At 58.7% G+C, this 7,962-nt stretch overlaps 1 protein-coding gene across 2 annotated transcripts in view; it reads left to right on the top strand.

Moving 5' to 3' along the window:
- Nucleotides 1-743: 743 nt before the first annotated feature.
- The window catches only part of PDPR (pyruvate dehydrogenase phosphatase regulatory subunit), a 36,798-nt gene continuing 29,579 nt past the window's right edge, over nucleotides 744-7,962 (top strand). For both annotated transcript variants that reach the window (XM_027618153.2, XM_027618152.2), the window contains exon 1: nucleotides 744-953. The gene's annotated coding sequence lies outside the window, so the exon portion shown is untranslated. The remainder of the gene's footprint in view (nucleotides 954-7,962) is intronic.

The raw sequence follows: 7,962 nt of genomic DNA, 5'->3' as shown, positions 1-7,962 counted from the left end.
GGGAAACGAGAGCGTGGCGCAACCTGCAGGGGCCGCTGTACCCTCCGAACGCTCTCCATTCAAAGAGCTAGTGACTGGACGACGCGCCAAGCAGGGCTGCACGTGCCGGGAACGCAGCCGTGCCCACGACTGAGGTTCTGTCGAGAGAGGGCAGGGCTTGCAACTGGCGGGAAAGGCAGTCCAACCAACACAGACTGTACAGGGTGACGAGTTCCACAAGGGAAAGAAAACGGGGCCACTGACAGTAAGGGAGGGCTGGACCGGGGCCTTCTCAGAAGACGGACTGGCATTTCCTCGGCCCAGACAAGCCAGGAAGGCGCAGAGTGACGACCGGCCCAGAGCTCAGGGCCTCTAAATCCCGCCTCCCAGGTCGGGCCAGGCCCGCGGAGCGGATTTCAGTCGCGCTCCGCTAGAGCCTCGCCCAGGAGGAGCCGAGCGCCTGCGGGTCCAAGACGCCCTTTGGCGCCCTGGACCAGAGTGGCTCTGAGCCGCGACCCACTCGGGGACGGAAGTGGGAACGCGCCTGGAGGGCAGAGCGAAGCCCCGCGCTCCCCACAGCACGGCACGGCGAGCGGCCCACCGCGGACGTCCCAGCTCCACCTGCAGAGGTCAACCGGGCCGGACCCCGCGGCTGCCGCCCAGAGGCCCGGGGCGGGGCCTCGCGACACCCAAACAAGCCCCACGTGGCAGGGGCGGGGCCGCCGCGGGGACGTCACGGCGCGCGCGTGCGCGGGAGCGATCTGGCGCCGGCGTACCCTTGTGGGGCCCGTAAAGCGCGGAAGGTCGCGGTCCCCGGCTTTCCCCGGAACTTTTTGCTCCCTCCGCCCCGCCCCTTTCCCTTCCCCGTTCCCCGCGTTCTGGCGCCGGGACCCCCCAACCCCCGCAGCTGTTGTGGCTGCTGCCCCGCTGCCGCCGGGGTGCTGCTGACCGCGGAGCCCGCGGGGGCCCGTCAGGTAAGGAAGACAGCTGCGGGGCCGCTCTGGCCTCCCCTCCGCGCGCGTCTCCGCGTCCCCCGTTCCTCTCTGGTCTCCCTCGGGGGTGGTCCCGTCCGCCCCTCGTTTCGCGTCGCTTGCGCCGAGTCGCCTGGGGACTCCGGCGGCCCGGGCCGAGAGGGTCCGCCTCGTCTCTGTCAGCCTGTCCGCGGTTGCGCTCCGTCCGGCCGAGGTGGTCCGGGCCTCGGAGACCCGTGCCCGGCCGCCCCGGGGCCTGCGCACCGGCTCCTCAGGGGGCGTCCGCCGGCTCAGGCCGACGTCCAGAGCGGCCGGGGTGACCTCGCTTCGGGCTCCCGGTCTCGGGCAAGCCCCTAGCGCGCATGAGGCGGGTCTCGCCCGGTCTTCCTCCACTGCGGGTGCGGTTGCTTTCCCGCCTGGAGACGTGCGGTCCGCCTGTGCCTCCCTCACTTGTAAGACCGCTGCAGAGTGCGGCGGCCGAGTTACGGGGAAGAGTGTAGGCCCAGGGCCGTGAGCCGACTTCGTGATGTGTGACCACTCGGGACCGATGTGAAGGACACTGAGATTAGATTCGGGCATCTACAAGTGCAGTTTGCCGGTGTGTGTAAGCGTGACGTACGGGGCCGCGGAGGGAAGGAGGAGGGGAGCCGGGCCACGGGGCACACTTGGCCAGCGCTAGCGATTTGTCTTAATTTCTTCAACTTGTCTGATCAGCTGGTGGCACTTGTTGAGAATTACACACCCAGGACCAGCAGGATCCACTCTCCAGAGAAGGAGCGTGGGCTAAATGTGCTGCTGGCTCTTGTGCTGAGGCAGGTGTGGGAAATGTTGTTAATCGCTCTCCACCCGCCGGGCTTCCTAGTCCCCAGCGGCCCGGTTGTGCACACGCTGTGACCATACAGAGGAGCAGCTCAGAGGGACCTGGAGCTGCCCTCTTGTTCATGTTGGTGGAAGCGGATGTGAGCATACCTAGTCCCGATATCGAGGTTGCTTGGCAGATACTTTTCTTCTCAGCAGAAAAGACTGTAGGGTCATCTTAGCTTTTAAAACATGTAATTTATTTTTGGGGCCCCTGGCTTGTTTAGTCGGAAGAGCATGTGACTCTTGATCATGAGTTCCAGCCCGAATGGGGTGTAGAGATTACTTAAAACTTAACATGTATATATTGAGGTGTGTGTGTTTATTTTAAATGTGGTTACGACTTTTATTTCTTTGTTTTTGACATCTTCAGTTTCTTGTCTACCGACTTTCCCTTCTCTGCCGGCAAACTTTGCCTTGGTTTTGCTGCCAAACCTACTTGGGTACTCTGGTGCCTTCCTTTCTTTGTTTGCATCCACTTTAAATCCTTTTCTGTTCTTGTTTGCCCTCACCTCTTCAGTGACTCTTTGAAGGTCATGTTGCACACAGGGTCACAAATCCTTTTCTTGGTTCTTATCACCCTAGGCTTTTTTTTTTTTAATCACCCTAAGTTTTTAACATTGTTTATTCCATCTTGAGCCTCAACTGTTGTCGTGTGTCTTCTGCTACATTTGCAGTTCCTTTTATCCTGCCAGGGGATGTGTCCTCACAAGTACCCTTTCTTTACTCATCTGATGTTGTTTGAAAGGTAGGAGGGAGGAAAGATCCCAGGGCAGACTCCGGTGCCAGCCCGGCAGGGTTTGACTCCTGGCTCTGCCCCTCACCGGCATTAGAGAAGCTCGGATGAGTTACTTCTCTGTGCCTCAGCTTCGTCAAGTGTAGGAAAGAAACTTTAGTGTCTACCTCGTAGGGTTGTGAGCCTTAAGTCCCTTGTAGGCATGAAGCGGCATCTGGCCGACTGTAACTGCCTATGAAGATACTACCATTTTCTTTTTTAAAGAATTCTTATACGTGATTTAGATATCCCCTCAAATCTGAGGGCCTAGCCTTGAGATCCCAGAGTCCTCACTGAACTTTCCCCCCTCTCGTGTGTTCTCTCCTCGCAGCCGTTCGGCAATGTGTATTTCCTAGGTGCCTCCCCTGAATGCTGGGAAAACCATGATCAAGTTATATAATTGGTCTCAGCTCCCAGAGAGCTCCATCATAATAGGAGACTAAAAAGGACCACTTACTGAGTGCTGCTTAGGTGCCCGTTGCCATGTTTTTCCTTCCTGTCTGACCGAGTGTTTGTAGCAACCGTGTGAGGTGGGTAGTCCTAGCTCACCTTATGGATGAGGAGCCCAAGGCACAGGGATGTGGCATAACTTGCTGAAAGAGCTAATGAGAGGTGGGGGGAGGTTTTCCAACGCACGGCTGTCTGCCTCTCTCTCAAGCCTACATTCTCAGCAGGGTGGTTGTGCTGTTTCCCTGATTGGCGAACAGACCGTGACACAGTCCGGGAAGCTCTGTGCTGGGAGAAGTGCAGGGTGTGATGGGAGAACATAGAAGAGTCACCTGACCCCGTGTTGGGGGAGAGGAGGTCTGGTAAGATGTCAGATATGCCGAGAGCTGAGGCAGTTACCTTTGGGTGGGGGAGAGTGGCAGGAACTATACTGTTAGGTTTAGAGGAACAGCGTGCCCAGATCCCGGAGGTTTCAGAATCCTGTCCTGTTTGAGGAGTCAATTACAGGTGGTTGCGTGTGGCTCCAGAGAAAGAGAGCAGAGATAAGAAACGAGAGCCAGGGAGTGAAGGATCTTGCCCTTCCTGTGAAGGAGATTGCCTTTTCCTGAGGACATCAGAAAATCATTGAAGGGTTTTAGGCAGGGGCGTGAAACACGATTTGCCTTTGAGAAGACTGGCTCTGAGTCCTGTGTAAGGACTGTGGGGTGTTGGGGAGAACGGTGTACAGAAGCCTCAGAAGTCCCGGGAGGAAGCCTCTGCAGTAATCTGAGCAAGGGTGGCGGCCTGTACTCAGGTAGCTGCGGTGGGAATGGGGAGAAGTGGGAATGAGGGAAACGTGGCTGTGGAATTGTTAGTCCTCGCTGGTTGGCTGCGTAGAGGAGAGGAGAAAGGAGGAGCCCAGGGTAACACCCAGGGTTCTCGAATATGGTGTCACTGGGGGACACAGAAGTGGAGCAGATTTGGAGATTGAGGAGGATGGGTTTCCCTGTCGGAGGTGCCCAGGTTGACCTTCAGGAGCCCAAGTGGACATGCGATTGTTCTGCTTAGAGGTACAGACGCAAAGGTCGGGGCCGCTGTGGGGTGGGCTCTCGGTCACGGTAGGCAGTGAAATCCCCCTGGAGAGTGGTGGCCCGAGGGGAGAAGCTGGTCCCAGAGCACCGTGAGGGACATGGACTCGGAAGGACGGGCCGGGGAGAGAAGCCAGCGAAGACGTGACCAGGGTGGTGGGAGTCAGGATAAAAACCGGGAAAGAGGGTGTGAGTAGCGGGAGCCATGGGCGATGTGCAGTGCTGTGGAGAGGATGTGAGGTGGGGCCGGTGTCCCCGGAAGTTGGCGACGTGAGCCTTCTTGGTGAGAGCAGCGTTCCTGGCTTGGCGGGCAGAAGCCCGACCGCTCTGGGTTCAGGACAGACTGGAAACGGGGAAAAGGGGACAGATCATGTAGGAAGCCCTTTCCTGAAGGTATTTGTCAAGTGAAAAGACAGGCTGTGAGATCACATTAAGAGTCACTTCTGGGGGCACCTGGGTGGCTCAGTTGGTTAAGAGACTGCCTTCGGCTCGGGTCATGATCCCAGGGTCCTGGGATCGAGCCCCGCGTCGGGCTCCCTGCTCGGCGGGAAGCCTGCTTCTCCCTCTCCCACTCCCCCTGCTTGTGTTTCCTCTCTCGCTGTGTCTGTGTCAAATAAATAAATAAAATCTTTAAAAAAAAAAAAAAAAGTCCGTTCTGGCTTGACGGCCGGCAGACTCTGCGGTCACTGAGGAGTAAGGAAAGAAGGACCCGGGACAGGCGGCGGCACTCAGGTGGGCAGCAGGGCAGCACATCGGGACTGGTAATTTTGTATGGTGGGAAATCATCGTTTTAAATTTTATTTATTTTTTTGAGAGAGAGAAGGAGCGCAGGCATGTGCGTGCGTGCCTGTGCGTGGGGGAAGGGGCAGAGGGAGAGAGAATCCCGACGTGGGGCTCGATCCCCCCGACACCGAGACCACGACCTGCGCCAAAGCCAGGAGTTGGATATTCAGGCACCCTGATGGGAAGTCATTACTGCCTCCTATGTTTGTGCTTTTTGCCAAGACCATAGTTTTTACCATTTAGAATTTTTAAAATGACGCTACTCGAAGACAGTTATGGAGCTTTTGTTCCGTTTCCCTGGTGGGTGGGGAGGACTTGAGCATATGAAAACGCCGAGGGTCAGAGCGGAGCACCGAAGGTACGTGGGAGAGGAGCTGGGTCCCAGGGAAGGAGGGAGAGGGGTCTTGTGGCTCTTGTGGCTCTTGTGGGGCGACGAACTCCTGAGAACTCCTGACCCTCTCAGGGAAGGAGAGATGGTTGTAGATGCAAGTGGGATTATCGGTGGAGTTTCAGGGGATGCGATGAGACAGGTTATCTGCTTTGAAGGGAGGAAGAGAGGGGGTGGGGTCCGAGGTTGGGAGAGGAGGAGCGTTGTGGGTTCAGAACCCGAATGTAGACAGATCTGCCTGAGGCTGAACCCGCAGTGGCCCCGGGGCTAGGCAGGGGGTGCCTGCTAGCCTGAGCCCCAAAGGAACTGGGCCTTTTCGCGTGTGACCAAGCAGTAATAGTTCTGAAGGAAGGAGGAGGAGGATACTCGCCCCCCCCACCCCGCGTGGCGAGCTCAGTCAAGTGGGGCTGGCCGTGTGGCGATGGCCGCTCCCTCAGAAGAGCTGCATCCCCGTGGGGACAGGTGAGACAGTACTGGCGAAGGGCCGGGTGCTTAACTCTGGGAGGGATGTGCTGGAGGGCACGGTGGAGAGGTCTGGAGGGGAGGACCGCAGAGAGAGAGACGGAGGGAGGGACAGAAATTAGTCACGTGGAGACGAGGTTGCAGGAAGAAGCTTCTGTCTTGAGACCCTTGGACAGGGACCGAGGGTGTGAGGCCTGGTGACTACCGCCAGGTGGCCGAGTCATCGGCCCTGGTTGGGTGGGATTTATCCTGGGACGCGGTGTAGGCCTTGCTCGGTCTCCGTCCTGAGATGCTGTGTGGTGATGGACGGGCACCTTGGCCTTGGACAAGTTGGGCTGTTTGGGGCCCGCCGTGGGGCCCGCGCTGGTAGTGGCATGCCGCTGGGCGCACTGTCTGCCGGGGCTCTCCTCTGAAGTCCCCCCTCTCCCCACGCTCGGTGACCCTCCGTCTCCTGGCAGGTCTGTCTGCGGTTTCCCGAACAGGCCTCTGCTTTGCCGGGAGAGTAATTCTCCCTGGGCCCGATCCCGTACCCTTTCCCTTCTCTGCCTTAGGATGCTAGTTGTCTCGTAGACACGTGTGCTCGGTCACAGCATGTGACACCCGAGGGTGCGGGAGAAGCCCACCTGGACTAACCCTCCCCTGCTTCCGGGAGGAGGCCTGCCGGTCCTTGAGTCTCCCTCCAGCCCGTGGCCTGTGCAGACCCGGCGCACGCTGTCCGTCACTGCGGCTTTGGGTCCTCTCTCTCTCTCTTCTCTTCCAGGACCTCGTTCTTTGTCACCACCTCTCCTTCCGGACCCACCTCTTTCCCCTTTACTGGCCCTTCCTGCCAGCCGTGAAACAGTCTCCACGGCCCGCGCCTTTATAGACCAAGAACCTTGCTCTGCTCGCATTCTTTTCTTGCTGCTGCCTGGTTTTTCCACTCCCTTCGGAGCAGAAAGTGAAGGAGTGGTCTGCACTCCCTCATCTCCTCGCTCTGGAGCTTGCTCTGGTCCGGATTTCATCCCGAGCACTCTCCTGGGAATGTTCTCTTTGGGGACACCAAGGACCTCTGTTGTCAAGTCCCAGCGGGCGGACCCTTGGCCGTCCTGCTGCACCCCCGGGCACCCTCCGTAGCGAACCGCTTCTTAAAACCCTTTCCTCTCTCTCTTCTCGGACACCGCTGCCCAGTTCTCTTTCTGCCTTGCCGCGGCTCCTTCTTGGTCTGTTGCACCACCTCTGTTTGTCCGGATGCTCTGTGCGTCTGCCCAGCGCTGTGTCCTCTGTCCGGTACTTTCTTTCTCTTCCCAAGCTGTATCTGCTGGGGAGCCTCAGGGCTCTTCTTGTTCCTTGGCGTGCCGGGTCTCGGATACCCCACGTGTTCCCCTGGCTGCCGGCCTGGATGTCCAGCTGCTGCCTGGCCTTTTCCCGTGCGTGCCCGCCCGGCGTCTTGCACTTGACCTCTCAGAGGGGAACGTTCGCTTGTCTGTGCACCCGCGCCTTCACCCCTTCACAGCCTCCCTCTCGCTCCTTCTCCTTCCCCGCCTCCCTCCCCATCCCTAGCCCTTCACACTGTAGTAAGTGGCACCAGTTGCTTACCCCAGAAACTCTGCCATCATCCTTATCTCTCCCCTTGCCCCATTTTAACATCCCGTTTGTTGGCAAGTCAGTTCCGTCATTTCACCTCCAGAACCACCCAGCCGTGGCTTTGACTCCACTGCCACCGCCCGGGTCTCAGCCCCCAGGCCCTCCCTCTAGGACTACCGCAGCAGCTGCCTGGCCCTGCCTTTCCTCTCGTTCTCCAGCCCACTCCCCGCCGCCGTGGAGCCTGACTGATCTTGGAAAAGCATATCCGATCATTTCATTCCCCGCTTTAGTATTTTCCTTTGCACTCGGAGCAGAATCCCAGCTCGTCACGATGGCGTCCAAGCGCTGTGTGTCCTTGCTTTCTGCCTCCCTCTCCGGCCTTGTCTTGGGTCCTCTCCGCCTCACTCCTCATGCTGTGGGCACACTGGCCTCCCTTCTGTGCTTGGACTCCGCAGGGTCGGCCTCCCCTCGGGGCCTTTGCACGTGCCTGCGCCTCTGTCCGGAAGACGCATCCAGCTGATTCCTGGTCACCGTCAGGTCTCTTCTCCGATGTCCCCTTCTTCCCGACCATCCTAGTTTACATATGCCTTCGGGTATTCCAGCACACTGGCCTTGTTCCTTGTTTTATCTGTGTCTGGGCCGCCCCTGCCATAGGCGCCCTCACACACA

This window comes from Zalophus californianus, chromosome 17 (assembly GCF_009762305.2).
Source record: "Zalophus californianus isolate mZalCal1 chromosome 17, mZalCal1.pri.v2, whole genome shotgun sequence".
Lineage (NCBI taxonomy): Eukaryota > Metazoa > Chordata > Mammalia > Carnivora > Otariidae > Zalophus > Zalophus californianus.
This window is presented reverse-complemented; position numbering and strand designations above follow the sequence as displayed.